This window comes from Mandrillus leucophaeus, unplaced genomic scaffold (assembly GCF_000951045.1).
Source record: "Mandrillus leucophaeus isolate KB7577 unplaced genomic scaffold, Mleu.le_1.0 Scaffold144, whole genome shotgun sequence".
Lineage (NCBI taxonomy): Eukaryota > Metazoa > Chordata > Mammalia > Primates > Cercopithecidae > Mandrillus > Mandrillus leucophaeus.
Window position 1 is genome coordinate 1,204,390 of NW_012101410.1, and position 15,311 is coordinate 1,219,700.

A 15,311-nucleotide genomic window follows, 5' to 3' on the forward strand; every position below is an offset into this window, starting at 1 on the left:
TTTGCTTTCCATTTGCTTGGTGAATCTTCCTCCATACCTTTATTTGGAACCTATGTGTGTCTCTGCATGTGAGATGGGTCTCCTGAATACAGCACACTAATGGCTCTTGACTCTATCCAATTTGCCAGTCTGTGTCTTCAAATTAGGGCATTTACCCCACTTACATTGAAGGTTAATATTGTTATGTGTGAATTTGATCCTGTCATTATGATGCTAGCTGGTTATTTTGCCCATTAGTTGATGCAGTTTCTTCCTAGCATCGATGGTCTTTACAATTTGGCATGTTTTTGCAGTGGCTAGTTCCGGTTGTTCCTTTCTATGTTTAGTGCTTCCTTCAGGAGCTCTGGTAAGGTAGGCCTGGTGGTGATACAATCTCTCAGCTTTAGCTTGTATATAAAGGATTTTATTTCTCCTTCACTTATGAAGCTTAGTTGGCTGGATATGAAATTCTGCGTTGAAACTTCTTTTTTTTAAGAATGTTGAATATTGGCCCCACTCTCTTCTGGCTTGTAGAGTTTCTGCTGAGAGATCCACTGTTAGTCTGATGGACTTCCTTTGTCGGTAACCTGACCTTTCTCTCTGGCTGCCCTTCACGTTTTTTTCTTCATTTCAACCTTGGTGAATCTGACAATTATGTGTCTTGGGGTTGCTCTTTTCGAGGAGTATCTTTGTGGTGTTCTCTATATTTCCTGAATTTGCATGTTGGCCTGTCTTGCTAGGTTGGGGAAGGTCTCCTGGATAATATCCTGAAGAGTGGTTTCCAACTTGGTTTCATTCTCCCCATCTCTTTCAGGTACACCAATCAAACATAGATTTGGTCTTTTCATATAGTCCCACATTTCTTGGAGACTTTGTTCATTTCTTTTCACTCTTCTTTTCTCTAAACTTCTCTTCTCGCTTTGTTTCATTAATTTGATCTTCAGTCAATGATACCCTTTCTTCCACTTTATCAAATCAGCTATTGAAGCTTGTGCATGCATCATGTAGTTCTCTTAGTTTTCAGCTCCATCAGGTAATTTAAGGTCTTCTCTACACTGTTTATTCTAGTTAGCCATTCATCTAATCTTTTTTCAAGGTTTTTAGCTTCCTTGCATTGTGTTCGAAGATCCTCCTTTAGTTTGGAGAAGTTTGTTATTACCAACCTTCTGAAGCCTATTTCTGTTCAACTCATCAAAGTCATTCTCCATCCAGCTTTGTTCCGTTGCTGATGAGGAGCTGTGATCCTTTGGAGGAGAAGAGGCACTCTGGTTTTTAGAATTTTCAGCCTTTTGGCTCTGGTTTCTCCTCATCTTTGTGGTTTCATCACCTTTGGCCTTTGATGTTGGTGACCTACAGATGGGGTTTTGATGTGGATGCCCTTTTTGTTGATGTTGATGCTATTCCTTTCTGTTGTTAGTTTTCCTTCTAACAGTCAGGTCCCTCAGATGCAGGTCTGTTGCAGTGTGCTGAAGGTCCCCTCCAAACACTGTTTGCCTGTGTATCACCAGCGGAGGCTGCAAAACAGCAAATATTGCAGAACAGAAAATATTGCTGCCTGATCCTTCCTCTGGAAACTTCATCCCAGAGGGGCACCCATCTGTATGAGGAGTCAGTTGGCCCTTAGTGGGAGGTGTCTCCCATTTAGGCTACACCAGTGTCAGGGACCCAGTTCAGGAGGCAGTCTGTCCATTCTCAGAGCTCATACACCATGCTGGGAGAACCAGTGCTCTCTTCAGAGCTGTCAGACGGGAACATTTAAGTCTGCAAAAGTTTCTGCTGCCTTTTGTTCAGCTATTCACTGCCCCCAGAGGTGGAATGTACAGAGGCAACAGGCCTTTTTGAGCTGCGGTGGGCTCCACTCAGTTCAAGCTTTCCCGGCCACTTTGTTTACCTACTCAAGCCTCAGCAATGGTGGACACCCCTCCCCCAGCCAGGCTACCACCTCACAGTTCGATCTCAGACTGCTTTGCTAGCAGTGAGCAAGGCTTCTTGGGCATGGGACCTGCCAAGCAAGGTGTGGGATATAATCTTCCAGTGTGCCATTTGCCATGATCATTGGAAAAGTGCAGTATTTGGACAGAAGTGTCCTGATTTTCCACCAGGTACAGTCTGTAATGGCTTCCCTTGACTAGGAAAGGTAAATCCTCCAATGCCTTGTGCTTCCCAGGTGAGGCAATGCCCCACCCTGTTTCAGCTCACCCTCCCTGGTCTGCACCCACTGTCCAACCAGTCCCAGTGAGATGAACCAGGTACCTCAGTTGGAAATGCAGAAATCACCCATCTTCTGAGTTGATCACGCTGGGAGCTGCAGACTGGAGCTGTTCCTATTCGACTATCTTGGAATGAAGCCATATTGTTTCTTTTAAGAAAATTTTCAATTTCCCTTGCAATTTCTTCATTGACTCACTGGACATTCAGAAGCACATTGTTTAATTTCCCTGTATTTGTATAGTTCCCACTATTCCGGTGGCTGGGCCCAGTGGCTCATACCTGTGATCCTAGCACTTTGGGAGGCCAAAGCAGGAGGATTGCTTCAGGCCAGAATTTCAACACCAATATTGTGGTTGTTATTAATTTCTAGTTTTATTCTATTATAGTCAGAAAAGATGCTTGACATTATTTCAGTTTTCTGTATGTTTTCAGACTTGTTTTGTAACCTATGTTTTATCCTTGAGAATGATCCATGTGTTGAGGAGAAGCATGTGTATTCTTCAGCAATAGGCAGAAACATCTTTAAAATATCAATTAGATTAATTTATTCTATAGTGCAGACTAAGTCTGATATTTTATTGTTGATTTTTTATGTAGAAGATCTGTCCGATGCTGAAAGTGGGGTGTTGAAATCTCCAGTTGGTATTGTATTGGACTCATCTCTATCTTTAGCTCTAACAATATTTGCTTTTCAAAGCTGTATTTATACAGCTACAGTATTGGGTGCATATATATTTACAATTGTTATATCCTCGTGTTGAGTTGACCATTTATTATTACATAATGACCTTCTTTGTTTCTTTGTATAATTTTGTCATAAAACCTATTTTGTCTGATATGAACTGTCTTAGTCCATTTGCACACTACTGGGTAAATTAGTGTATATTATAATATACCCAGAATGGATAATCTACAAAGAATAGAGGTTTAATTGACTCACAGTTCTACATGGCTGGGAAGGCCTCAGGAAACTTACAATCATGGTAGAAGGTGAAGGGGAAGCAAAGACCTTCTTCAGATGGCATCAGAAGAGAGAATAGTGAGCAGAAAATGGGGAAGATCCCCTTATTAAACCATCGTATCTCATGAGAACTCACTAATTATCATGAGAAGTGCATGGGAGAAACCATGTCTATGATCCAATCCACCCTGAATTACGGCGATTACAATTTGAGATCAGATTTGAGTTGGGACACAAAACCAAACCGTGCAATTCTGCCCCTGGCCCCTCCAAAACCTCATGTTCTCATATTTCAAAACACAATCATGCCTTTCCAACAGTGCCCCTAAGTCTTAACTCATTCTAGCATTACATTAACCCAAAAGTCCAAGTCCAAAGTCTAATCTGAGACAAGGCAAGTCTTGTAAAATTAAACACAAGTTAGTTCCTTCCAAGATACAATGGAGTTATACAGGCACTAGATAAATACGTCTGTTTCAAATAGGAGAAATTGGCCCAAAAAAAGGGCCCACAGGCCTCTTGCCACTCCTAAATCCAGTAGGGCAGTCAATAAATCTTAAAGCTCCAAAATACCCTTTGATTCCATGTCTCACATCCAGATCATGCTGGATGCAAGAGGTGGACTCTCATGGTCTGAGTCAGCTCTACCCCTGTGGCTTTCCACCCTCCTGGATGCTTTCACAGGCTTGCATTGAGTGTCTGCAGTTTTTCCAAATGCACAATGCAAACTCTCAATGAATCTACCATTCTGAGCTCTGCAGGATGGTGGTCCTCTTCTCACAGCTTTACTAGGTAGTGCCCCAGTGGGGACTCTGTGTGGGAGCTCCAACCTCATGCTTCTCTTCTGCAGTGCTCTAGCAGAGGTCTTCCATGAGGACTCCACCCCTGCAGCAAACTTCTACCTGGACATGCAGGCATTTCTATACATCCTCTGAAATCTAGACAGACGTTCCCAAACCTCTTGACTTCTGTGCACCCAAAGTCCCAACACCATGTGGAAGCCACCAAGGCTTGGTACTTGCAGCATTTGAAGCAACAGCTTCAGCTGAATGTTGGCCCCTTTAGCCATAGCTGACATTCAGCATACCAAGTCCTGAAACTGCACAAAGCAGCAAGATCCTGAGCCTGGCCCATGAAGCCATTTTTTCTCCTATGCCTCCAGGCCTGTGACGGGAGTGGATTCCTTGAGACCTCTGACATGACATGAAGACATTTTGCTCATTGTCTTGGCAATTAACATTTGGCTCCTCATTACTTATCCAAATTTCTGCAGCCCATTTGAATTTCTTTTCAGAAAATGGGTTTTTCTCTTCTATCACATCATCAGGCTACAAATTTTCTAAACTTTTGTGCTCTGCTTCCCTTTTAAACATAAGTTCCAATTTCAAACCATCTCTTTGTGAATGCATATAACTGAATTCTTTTATGAGCATCCAGGTCACATGTTGTATGCTTTGCTGCTTTGAAATTTCTTCTGCCAGATATTCTAAATCATCTCTCTCAAGTTCAAAGTTCCACAGATCTCTAGCACAGGGTCAAAATGCCACCAGTCTTTTTGCTAGAGCATAGCAAGAGTGATCTTTGCTCCAGTTCCCAAGAAGTTCCTCATCTCCATCTGAGACCACCTCAGCCTGGACTTCATTGTTCACATCACTATCAGCATTTTGGTCAAAATTATTCAACAAGTATCTAGGAAGCTCCAACTTTCCCACATCTTCCTGTCTTCTTCTGACCTCTCCAAGCTGTTCCAATCTCTGCCTGTTACCCAGTTCCAATGTTGCTTCCACATTTCCAAGTGTCTTTAAAGCAGTGCCCTACTCTCTGTGGTACCAATTTAATGTGTTAGTCTGTTTTCACACTGCTTTAAAGAAATACCAAAGACTGGGTAATTTATAAAGAAAAAAGGTTTAATTGACTCACAGTTTTACATGGCTGGGAGACCTCAGAAAACTTACAATCATGGTAGAAGGTGAAGGGAAACATGGACCTTCTTCACATGGCAGCAGGAGAGAGAAGGGTGATGAGCAAAATGGGAACAGCTCCTTATAAAACTATCAAATATTGTAAGAACTCACTCATTACCACAAGAACAGCATGGGAGAAACTGCCTTCATGATCCAATCAACTCCCACTGGGTTCCTCCCTTGACACATGGGGATTATGGAGATTATAATTTGAGATGAGAACTGGGTGGGGACACAAAGCCAGGCCACATTATAAGCATAGCTACTTCTGGTCTTTTTTTGTGTCCATTGGTATATAATATCTTTTTCTGTCCCTTTATTTTCAGTCTATGTGTGTTTCATAAGTGAAATGTGTTTCTTGTAGGCAATAGATTGATGGGTCTTTTTTAAAAATCCATTTAGCCACTCAATATCATTTGATTGGAGAGTTTAGTCCATTTTTATTCAATATTATTTATAAGCAGGAACTTTCTCCTACCATTTTGCTGTTTGTTTACTGGTTGCTTTGTGGTCTTCTCTTCCTTCTTTTCTTCCTTCCTGCCTTCCTTTTAGTGAAGGTGGTTTTCTCTGCTGATATGTTTTAGCTTCTTGCTTTTCATTTTTTGTGTATCTGTGGTATGTTTTTTGATTTGAGGTTACCACGAGTCTTGCAAAATATCTTATAACCCACTATTATTTTAAACTGATAACACTGATTGCATAACCAAACAAGTAAAAGGAAAATAAAAACTCCACATATTAACTTCATCCCCTTGGCTTCTAACTTCTGTGTTTCTATTTATACCTTATTGTTTATGGCTTGAAGCATTGTAGGAATTATTTTTTATTGGTTCATCTTTTAGTCTTTCTACTTAAAATAACAGTAGCTTACATGCCACAATTACGATATTATAGTATTCTGTGTACTTACCCTCACCAGTAATTTTTGCATCTTCAGATGATTTCTTATTGCTCATAAAGAGCTAAAGGAATGTAACTTTGTTTATATATTTAACAATTACCTGACTATTAGGCATTTGTGGGACTCCATTTGTTTTTTATATGTTTAAATGATATTATAATAGGCATTCTTGCCTGAAAGAATTTGTATTAGTTTCAGATTATTTGCTTAGGTGAAATTTCTCAAGATTGAATTACTGAATTTATATGAGGCAATTTGCCACAGGGATCTGTCCTGATGTAATTGTGTGAGCTGGTAAAGCACTCTTTGTAGAGCTATTGTCTTCATGTCTGATGCTGGAGCTTGGAGTCTGAAGGACAAGCAGTCAGGAAGGGAAAATGGATTTGGAATAGTGAGTAAGAGCAAGAGGAAGTCGTGAGATAAATTACATGTATCCCTGACTGAAACCTGATGAATACACAGAAAAAGATGAGAGAAAACATAAAATGCATAAAATATGATAACAATAATGAAGGTTAATTCTTTCAAAGCATTTACTATATCCAGACACTGTTCTAAATACCTAATACATAATAAAACATGTAATTTCCCACAATTAAATGAGGAATTAATTAATATTTACACTAAATAGCATAAAGCTCTGTGAGATTAATGCTATTCTCCTTTTCATTGATGAGAAAAATTGAGACACAGTGATATTAAGTAACTACCAGAGGATTCTAAGATAATGTGTTTTTTCCCTTAGTAATTTTGAATTAAAACATAAAAGAAGTAATGCCTTCATTTACTACTATGTTTTTGTTTTGTTTTCATTTATTCTTAGATACCTTCTATAGTCAAAACATGATCATAAATGGACATCTGCTGTTAGCCAATCTGAACCAGCATAAGGGGTTGAAGGCAGGAAAGATTATCGTCATTCTCAATTGGAAATTTCTGACATAATCTTGAACAACTAGACTTTTAAAACTTTATTTTCCTTATTATTATGTAGTGTGTCTACTGTGTATATGTGTTTTTTTAAAATACTGTGCATTTAATTACAAATTTTTGAACCTGTTATCAGTGAAGAAAGCTGAGTGTTTTGTTGCAAAATTTGGAAAAATAAGAACAAAAGGAGAGTAGGAAGTCTCTCTTTGTGATGTATAAAAGCATTAATTAAACTTTAGTAGCTATATTTGAACCTGTTTTAACTCCCCAAATTCAACCTGTAGAAAAAAGATTAAAACAACAAAAAAATTACTTAATATAGAATGATAAATTAATGTGTCCTGAATGCAGGGACGTAGTCAGACTAAAAAAAGAATAGTAAGTGTAGGAACCCAAGGTGATGCCTAGAAATTCTAATTTAATACATTGCTGGAGTCAGGGAATCTATATTTTCAAAATACTTAGATATATCTAAAATATAACTGACTTGGGAACTATTACTCTTGGCATCAGTGAGTTTCATTGAAGTTTTAAAACCAGTGGTATAAAAGAATCAGATCTGTATTTCAGAATGACCATTTTTTCTTCCTTTGCCATATTGGAGAAAGAATTAAAATTGAAAAAAAAGAGTCTAAGTAAATTTATAAATTAATATTTATATGGGGCATAAGGGCTCATGCCTGTAATTCCAGCACTTTGGGAGTCTGAGGCGGGTGGATCACTTGAGGCCAGCAGGTGGAGGGTGCAGTGAGCCAAGATCCTGCCACTGCACGCTGCACTCCCTGTCTCTTATACACATCTAGATGTGTATAAGAGACAGCCTCATCTATTAAAAAAAAAAAAAAAAAAAAAAAATTTGCCAGGGATTGTGGTACACACGGGTGATCGCAGCTACTCTGGAGGCTGAGGCACGAGAACCGCTTGAACCGTGGAGGCGGAGGGTGCAGTGAGCCAAGATCCTGCCACTGCACGCTGCACTCCTCCAACCTGAGTTACAGAGTCAGACTATGTCTCAAAAAATAAAAATAAATAAAAAATAAAAAAAATCTAATGTTTCCTGAGAAAAGATACAGCTTCTTTATATAGAAGTAAAATATTTTTTATATCAATACGTGAAATAGATCTACATTAGAGTGGATTCTCAGAATTGTGCAAAGTAGATCTTTACATTAACCTTAATTTATAAACAAAGAAATCCAAACTTTCTGCCTGTAAGACTCACGTTGTTATAGAAGATTTATGGCTTCTTCCTTACCAGGCATTTGGTGGTAAGAGGCCCTGAGTTTGTATATTGCCAGAGTCAGTCTTAACTTTGTGTTACAAGGCAAGACATTTATTTTCTCAAATCCTCAGCTTGTAATTTTATAAAAAAGAGATAATAAACCCGTATCTTTTAGATGTAAGAAATAATAAAATAGGGAATATGCTCAGCTGGTTTTTGACACATGTTAAGAATTATTACTATAACTAATACTACATCAATGATCATAAAAGTTAAAAATCTTTATTAATTATGTTTATTTTTTCCATTTAAATGCTAGAAACAGGTAGTGTTCTGAAATATACATGGAGTAAGAGAGAAACATGGAGCACAAACTTCATTTTCAGTCACTTTGCATCTATTTATAATCATGATCCTTGGGAAATTATCAAATGCAGTGCTTCTGAAAGTTTTATGTACATACAAGACATCTAAAATTTTGTGACAATGGAGATTCCAGTGTCATGTGTCAGAGTGGGACCTGAGGTTCTGTTTCTCTAATACCCAATAACATGAGTGCTGTTGGCCCTTAGTGCTGGGTTAGTAGCAAGGATATAGATGATGCTTGACACTACACATGAAGCAAGTGAACCCCAGCTGGAGGAATAACCTGAGGAGCCCCAGAACTATTTAGGAGCTGAGCCAAAAATAACCCCATACAACACTGCCAATGTTCTTCTCACTTTACCATTAAGGCTTCCACTTGAACCAAAGAGTCCTTCCAAATTTGCAGCTGGCCATGCAGTTCCTTGGGCATGTTGTTCTACTTATGTATTTCTATATGTTAAATAAACATATAATGCTGGCTCAGACCACTGAATTAAATTCACAATATAATAATAGGTTATGATGAGTAATCATTGAAAATTCAGTTGATGCTTAACAACTGTTTGGTGCATCAAGGAGTTTTTCACTTCTTTGGATAGATCCTAATTTCTGTCCGGGATCATACTAATGCCTGAAGAACGTTGCTTTTCATTTCTGGTAATACAGGTCTGCTGCTAATGAATCCCTTCAGCTTTTGCTTGTTTAAAAATGTCTCTATTTTGCCTTCCTTTTTGAAAGATGTTTTCACTATATATAGAATTGCACTGATAGTTTCCTTTTTTCAACACTTTAAAAGCATCTCTTCATTTTCTCCTTCCCCGAACAGCTTTTGAAAAGAATTCTACTGTGATTTTTATCTTTGTACTTCTATAATGTGATGGGGCTATTTCTCTTGCTGCTTTAAAAATGTTCTAATTATCTTTTATTTTCAGCATTCTGCTTATGTTATTTCTAGAATAATTATTTTGTTCTTTTTGCATTTGTTGCATCTGTCTGTCTATATATTTTTGGTGTTCTCTGTGTGTCTTGGATCTGTGGGTTGTTGTCTTTCATTAATTTTCTAAAGCTCTTTCTTGATTGTTACCATTTCAAATACGTTTGCCTCCATATATATTTTTCTCTTTTTTGCCATGTCATTTATAAGTATATATATCATTAGATATTGTTCCATAGCTCTTGTATGATTTGCTCAATTTTTAAATTGAAATTATTACTGAGACAATTGTAGATTAGGATATTTCATATATCGTTTACTTAATTTTCCCCAGTGGTAACATCTCACAAACATTTTGTGTTGTATTTCAGCCAAAATATTGGTATGTAATCCACTTATCATGTTCAGAGTTTTTCAGTTTTACTTGTACTTATTATGGATGTGTGTGTGGGTGTGTGTATTTAGTTCTGTAAAATTTTAGAACATGTATAGATTTGTTTCCCACATCTCAGTTAAGACACAGGAGAGCTCCGTTACTGCCAGGAGCCTTAGTATTCCTCTTTAATAACCCACATATCTCCCTTCCCTCTGCCTTCATTATTAACACTCAATAACCAATAATATGTTATCCATTTATAAAATATTGTCATTTCAAATATGTTGTGTAAATGGAATCATGATTCATGTAACCTTTTGGGATTGACTTGTCTTTAACTCCTCATATATCCCTGGAGAATCAACCAAGTTGCTGCAAATATGAGTCGTTCATTTATTTGTAATAATATGAGCTGAGTAGAGGACATACTGAATAGTATTTTGTGGTTTGTATGTACCACGATTGGTTTAATTATTTACCTTATGGATTTTCTCTAGTTTTTGGCCACTATAAATAAAGCTGCAATGAACATTTGTATACAGGTTTCTATGCCAACATGAATGTTTATTTCTTTAGAATAAAAGCCCAGGAGTACAATTATTGGGTCATATGATATGCCTTGATTTTTAAGAAATTTACAAAATGTTTTCCAAATTGCCTGCACTGTTTTATTTTCCCATTAGTAAGGCATGAGTGATCAGTTCCCTGCATCCGTATCAGTAATTTTTGTTGTCCTTAGTTTTTTTTTTTTTAATTTTAGACATTATGATAAGTATGTAGTTATATCTTACTGCGCTTTTAATTTGCCTTTTCCTAAGAAATAATGATGTTAAGCATCTTCTAATGAGCTTATTTGTAATCTATATGTATTTATACATAGCTTTTGCTCATTTACTAATTTTGTTGTTTATAGGTTGTTTGGTTTTTTATTGCTGAGTTTTAAGAGTCCTTTATATATTCAAAATATCAGTGCTCTGTCAAATATGTAGTTTGCAAATTTTTTATGTCACTCTGTCGCTTTTCTGTTATGCCTTTAACAGAGTCTTTCATAAAGAAAACGTTTTTAATTTTGATCAACTTCTTCCATTTACTAATTTTTCCTTCTGGTATAATTAAGAACTATGTCTACCCCTAGATAGGGTTTTGCCTTTTATCCTAAAAGATTTTACTTTTTTCCCTAAAAGTTTTATAATTTTACATTTTACATTTAAATCCATGGTCCATTTTGAGTTTATTTTTCCAAAAAGTGTTAGACAAGTTCAAATTTCTTCTTTTTTTTTTTTTTTGGCCTATGGATTTTCCATTGTTTCAACACAATTTGTTGAAGACTTTCTTCCTCCATTGAATTGCCTTTGCAGCTTTGTCAAAAATCAGTGGAGCAAATCTCTTTAAGTCTATTCTGCTTCTCTATTCTGTTCCATTAATCTATGCGTCTATCTTTCCATCAATTTCATACTACCTTGCTTATTGTAACTATATAGTAAGCCTTATGTAGATTGATTCTCCCTCTTTTATTCTACTGTCTCAAGACTATTTTAGCTATTCTAGTGCTGTAACTTTCTATATGAAGTTTACTATATACTTGTCTTCATCTACAAAAAACACTGCTAGAATTTTAACACAAAATGCATTAATCCTATTGATCAATGTTGGGGCAATTGAATCTTTACTGTACTGATTTGTCCAATCCATGAATGTTGTAAGTCGCCCTATATATTTAGATCTTCCTTGAAATTTTTTATCAGCAGTTTTTAATGTTCAGAACGTAGATCCTGTATATATTGTTAAGTTTATATTAGTATTTCATTCTCTTTGGAGAGATTTTAAATGGTTTTATGTCTATAATTGCAGTTTCCACAGACCTATTTTTAGTATATAAATATATGATTGATTTTTGTGTGTTAGTCTTCTATCCTGCAATCTTGCTCAATCAGTTCTGGGAAATGTTCTGCAGAGACCATCATGTTATATACAAAAAGACTTTTATTTCTTTCTTCCCAATCTGTGTGTTCTATTTCTTGCTTGATTACAGTAGTTATAACATGAAGAACTATGTTGAATAAAAGTGGTGAAAATAGACATACTTATCTTTTCCTCGGTATCAGAGGGAAACCATTCAGTCTTTCACCATTAAATCTGATTGCTTTAGGATTTAATATAATGCTATTTTTGCTTCAATTGATAGACTTGTGTTTGTTTTTCTTTTTTTCTCTAGCTTGTTGATATAGTGGATTATACTGAAATCAATAAAGTAAATTCCACTTTGTTATGGTGTATTATTTTTTCACGAATTGTTGGGTTTGATTTTCTAATATTCTGTTGAATAGTTTTGCCTCTAAATTCATGAGGAATATTAGTCTGTAGTTTTGTTTTGTTTTGTTTTGTTTTGTTTTTTGGATTGCCATTGCCTGGTTTTGTTATTGAGATAATATTGACTTCATAAAATTAGTTCGGAAGTTTTTACTTATCTTCAGTATTCTGGAATAGATTATGTAGAAATACTGCTAATTCTTTAACTGTCTGATACTTTTCCTGGTGAAACCATCTGATCTGAAGTCCCCTCCCCTCCCCTGTCCTTTCTTCTTTTTTCTTTCTTTGGAGAAAATCTTGCTCTGTGGTACAAGCGGCAATTCCAGCTACTCTGGAGGCTGAGGTATGAGATTCGCTCCAAAAACAAAAACAGGCTAGAGTGCAGTGGCGCGGTCTCAGCTCACTGCAACATCCATCTCCCAGATTCAAGCTCTTCTCCTGCCTCAGCCTCCCCAGTAGCTGGGATTATAGCTACGTGCCACCACACCCTACTAATTTTTGTATTTTTAGTGGAGACAGGGTTTTGCCGTGTTGACCAGGCAGGTCTCAAACTCCTGACCCCAGGTGATCCACCCGCCTCGACCTCCCAAAGTTCTGAGACTACAGGCATGAGTCACCACGACCTGTCTGGAGATTTCTTTTACAGGAAATTTTTAATGGTCAATTCAACTCATTTAATGGTTATAGGACTATATGTTTAATATTTTGTGTTTGTGTATGTATGTGTATGTGTGTGTGTGTGGGTTGTTTGTTTTGAGACTGAGTTTCGATCTGTCACCCAGGCTGAAGTGCAGTGGTGCGATCTCAGCTCACTGCACCTCCACCTCCTGAGTTCAAGTGATTCTTGTGCCTCGGCCTCCTGAATAGCTGGGATTATAGGCGCACACCACCATGCCTGGCTGATTTTTGTATTTTTAGTAGAGACGGGGTTTCACCATGTTGCCCAGGCTAGCCTTGAACTCCTGACCTCAGGTGATCCACCTGCCTTGGCCTCCCAAAGTAATGGGATTACAGGAGTGAGCCACCTCACCCAGCTTTGTGTGTGTGTGTTTTTAAGGAAATAATCAAGATAAAAATGTATGTTGATATAAATTTTTATAATTGATTCAGAATGATGTAAAAACTATGAAATAACAACCATAGTCAAATTTTCAAAGGACTTAGAAGGCCTACCTTTATGAGTGGCACACAGGTCAGGTTTTATTAGTTATTTCTGCCAAACTTTCTAGATAGGAGAAAAGACATAAAACAGTCTCATTTATGGACAGACTTTTCAAAATTATAAATATAATATCGAAGAATTGCAACCTTCAGGTATCAAATAGATAATAAGGGAAAAAATGTTTTTCTCAGGCTTTCAAGAATGTTTCCACGTTAGGAACTCTACCAATATCATTTAAATTGCAGTGTAATATTGGTAAACTAGTGACAAAACTCACGGCTTATAGTCAATATAATAAGCTGCTTAGAAAGCTTAAATAAATTATCTAGAATTTTGTTAGGATTAATGAGGGAGTTCAGTACATAAGAAATATTTTTAAAATAAACAAAATTTGATAACAAAATACAATGCAAAAATAAATTCCATTCAAATAAACACAATAACAGAATACACTTAGAAATGAATCTCAAATGATATATGTAAACAGTATTTGAAACAAATAAAATTTTTGTAAATGGCATGAAATAAAGCTTAAACAGCAAGATACCTCAAGTTTGTGAATTATAACACCTAATATTATAACATGATCAATTCTTCCAAATTAATCTACAGTGTCAATACTGAGTCAGAGTCAACAAGATTTTAAAATATATTTGAGAAACTGATTCTTAAATTTATGTGGAAGTCAAAATGTGTCAGGAATAGCCAAATAAATTTTGAAGAAAGAAATTCCAAATATATTTTCTAAAATGTATAAAAATGCAGTTGGAGGATAAGGCATTTAGGATGGTGTGACATAGGCCCTATACTATACCTTAGATTCACAAAATACAGTAGTTCACAAGTAGATCAATGTATAAATTCAAACTTAGGTTACAACTGAGGCAGAATTTTAAATCAATGACAGGATGGTCACTTGTTTGCTAAATTGGAGGAAACAGATTCATACCTTTCACTATTGATATACACAACAAATTCCAGATGGAGATAAATTCTAATCAAACCACATAAGTACTATAAGAAAGCACAGGATAGTCCTCTTAGGATTATTTGGAGGGGAGCCTTTCTAATATAATGCACAACATGAACAATCTATAAAGAAGCACATGGGGGCCTGGCACGGTGGCTCACGCCTGTAATCCCAGCACTTTGGGAGGCCGAGGCGGGAGGATCACTAGGTCAGGAGATGGAGATCATCCTGGCTAACAGGGCGAAACCGCGTCTCTACTAAAAAAAAAATATTAGCCAGGCGTGGTGGCGGGCGCCTGTAGTCCCAGCTACTCGGGAGGCTGAGGCAGGAGAATGGCGTGAACCCAGGAGGCGGAGCTTGCAGTGAGCCGAGATACCGCCACTGCGAGACTCGGTCTCAAAAAAAAAAAAAAAAAGAAGTACCTGGATCAATTTGACAAATTATATTTCCTATAGCATAAAATAATAGTAAACAATGACAAAAGATAGTTGATAGACTGTAAAAAAAATTTTTGCAACATGTATAACAGAAAAAGGATTAATATTGATAATGTAAAAATTCTTACAAGTTAAAAATAAACAAATACCCCAGGAGAGGTAAGGATAAAAGATAAAGGTGGAAAATTCACAGAAGAAATGCAAATAGGCAATATTCCTATGAAAATATTTGCAACTTTACCAGTAGTCAGGGAAATGCAAACTGAGACAATGAACACTATTTCTTTCCCACTCATCAAGCTAACAAAATGTTACAAGATTACTATTACATAGACTGAGGAGGATTCAAATAACACATTGAGGTAGGAATTAGTTTAAGAATAATTTCTGGAAGGCAATGACAATTTTAATAAATGAAAATTTTTATGGAGAAATTTTACTTTTTAAGAATCTATCAAATTTCACAAGTGCACAAAGATCTGTGTACAAAGATGGTTATTGAAATGTTATTTTTTAATAATGAACAATTGAAGGCAAACTCAATGTTCATCAATAAGGCTGGAGAAAAAACAACCAAAATATAAGACA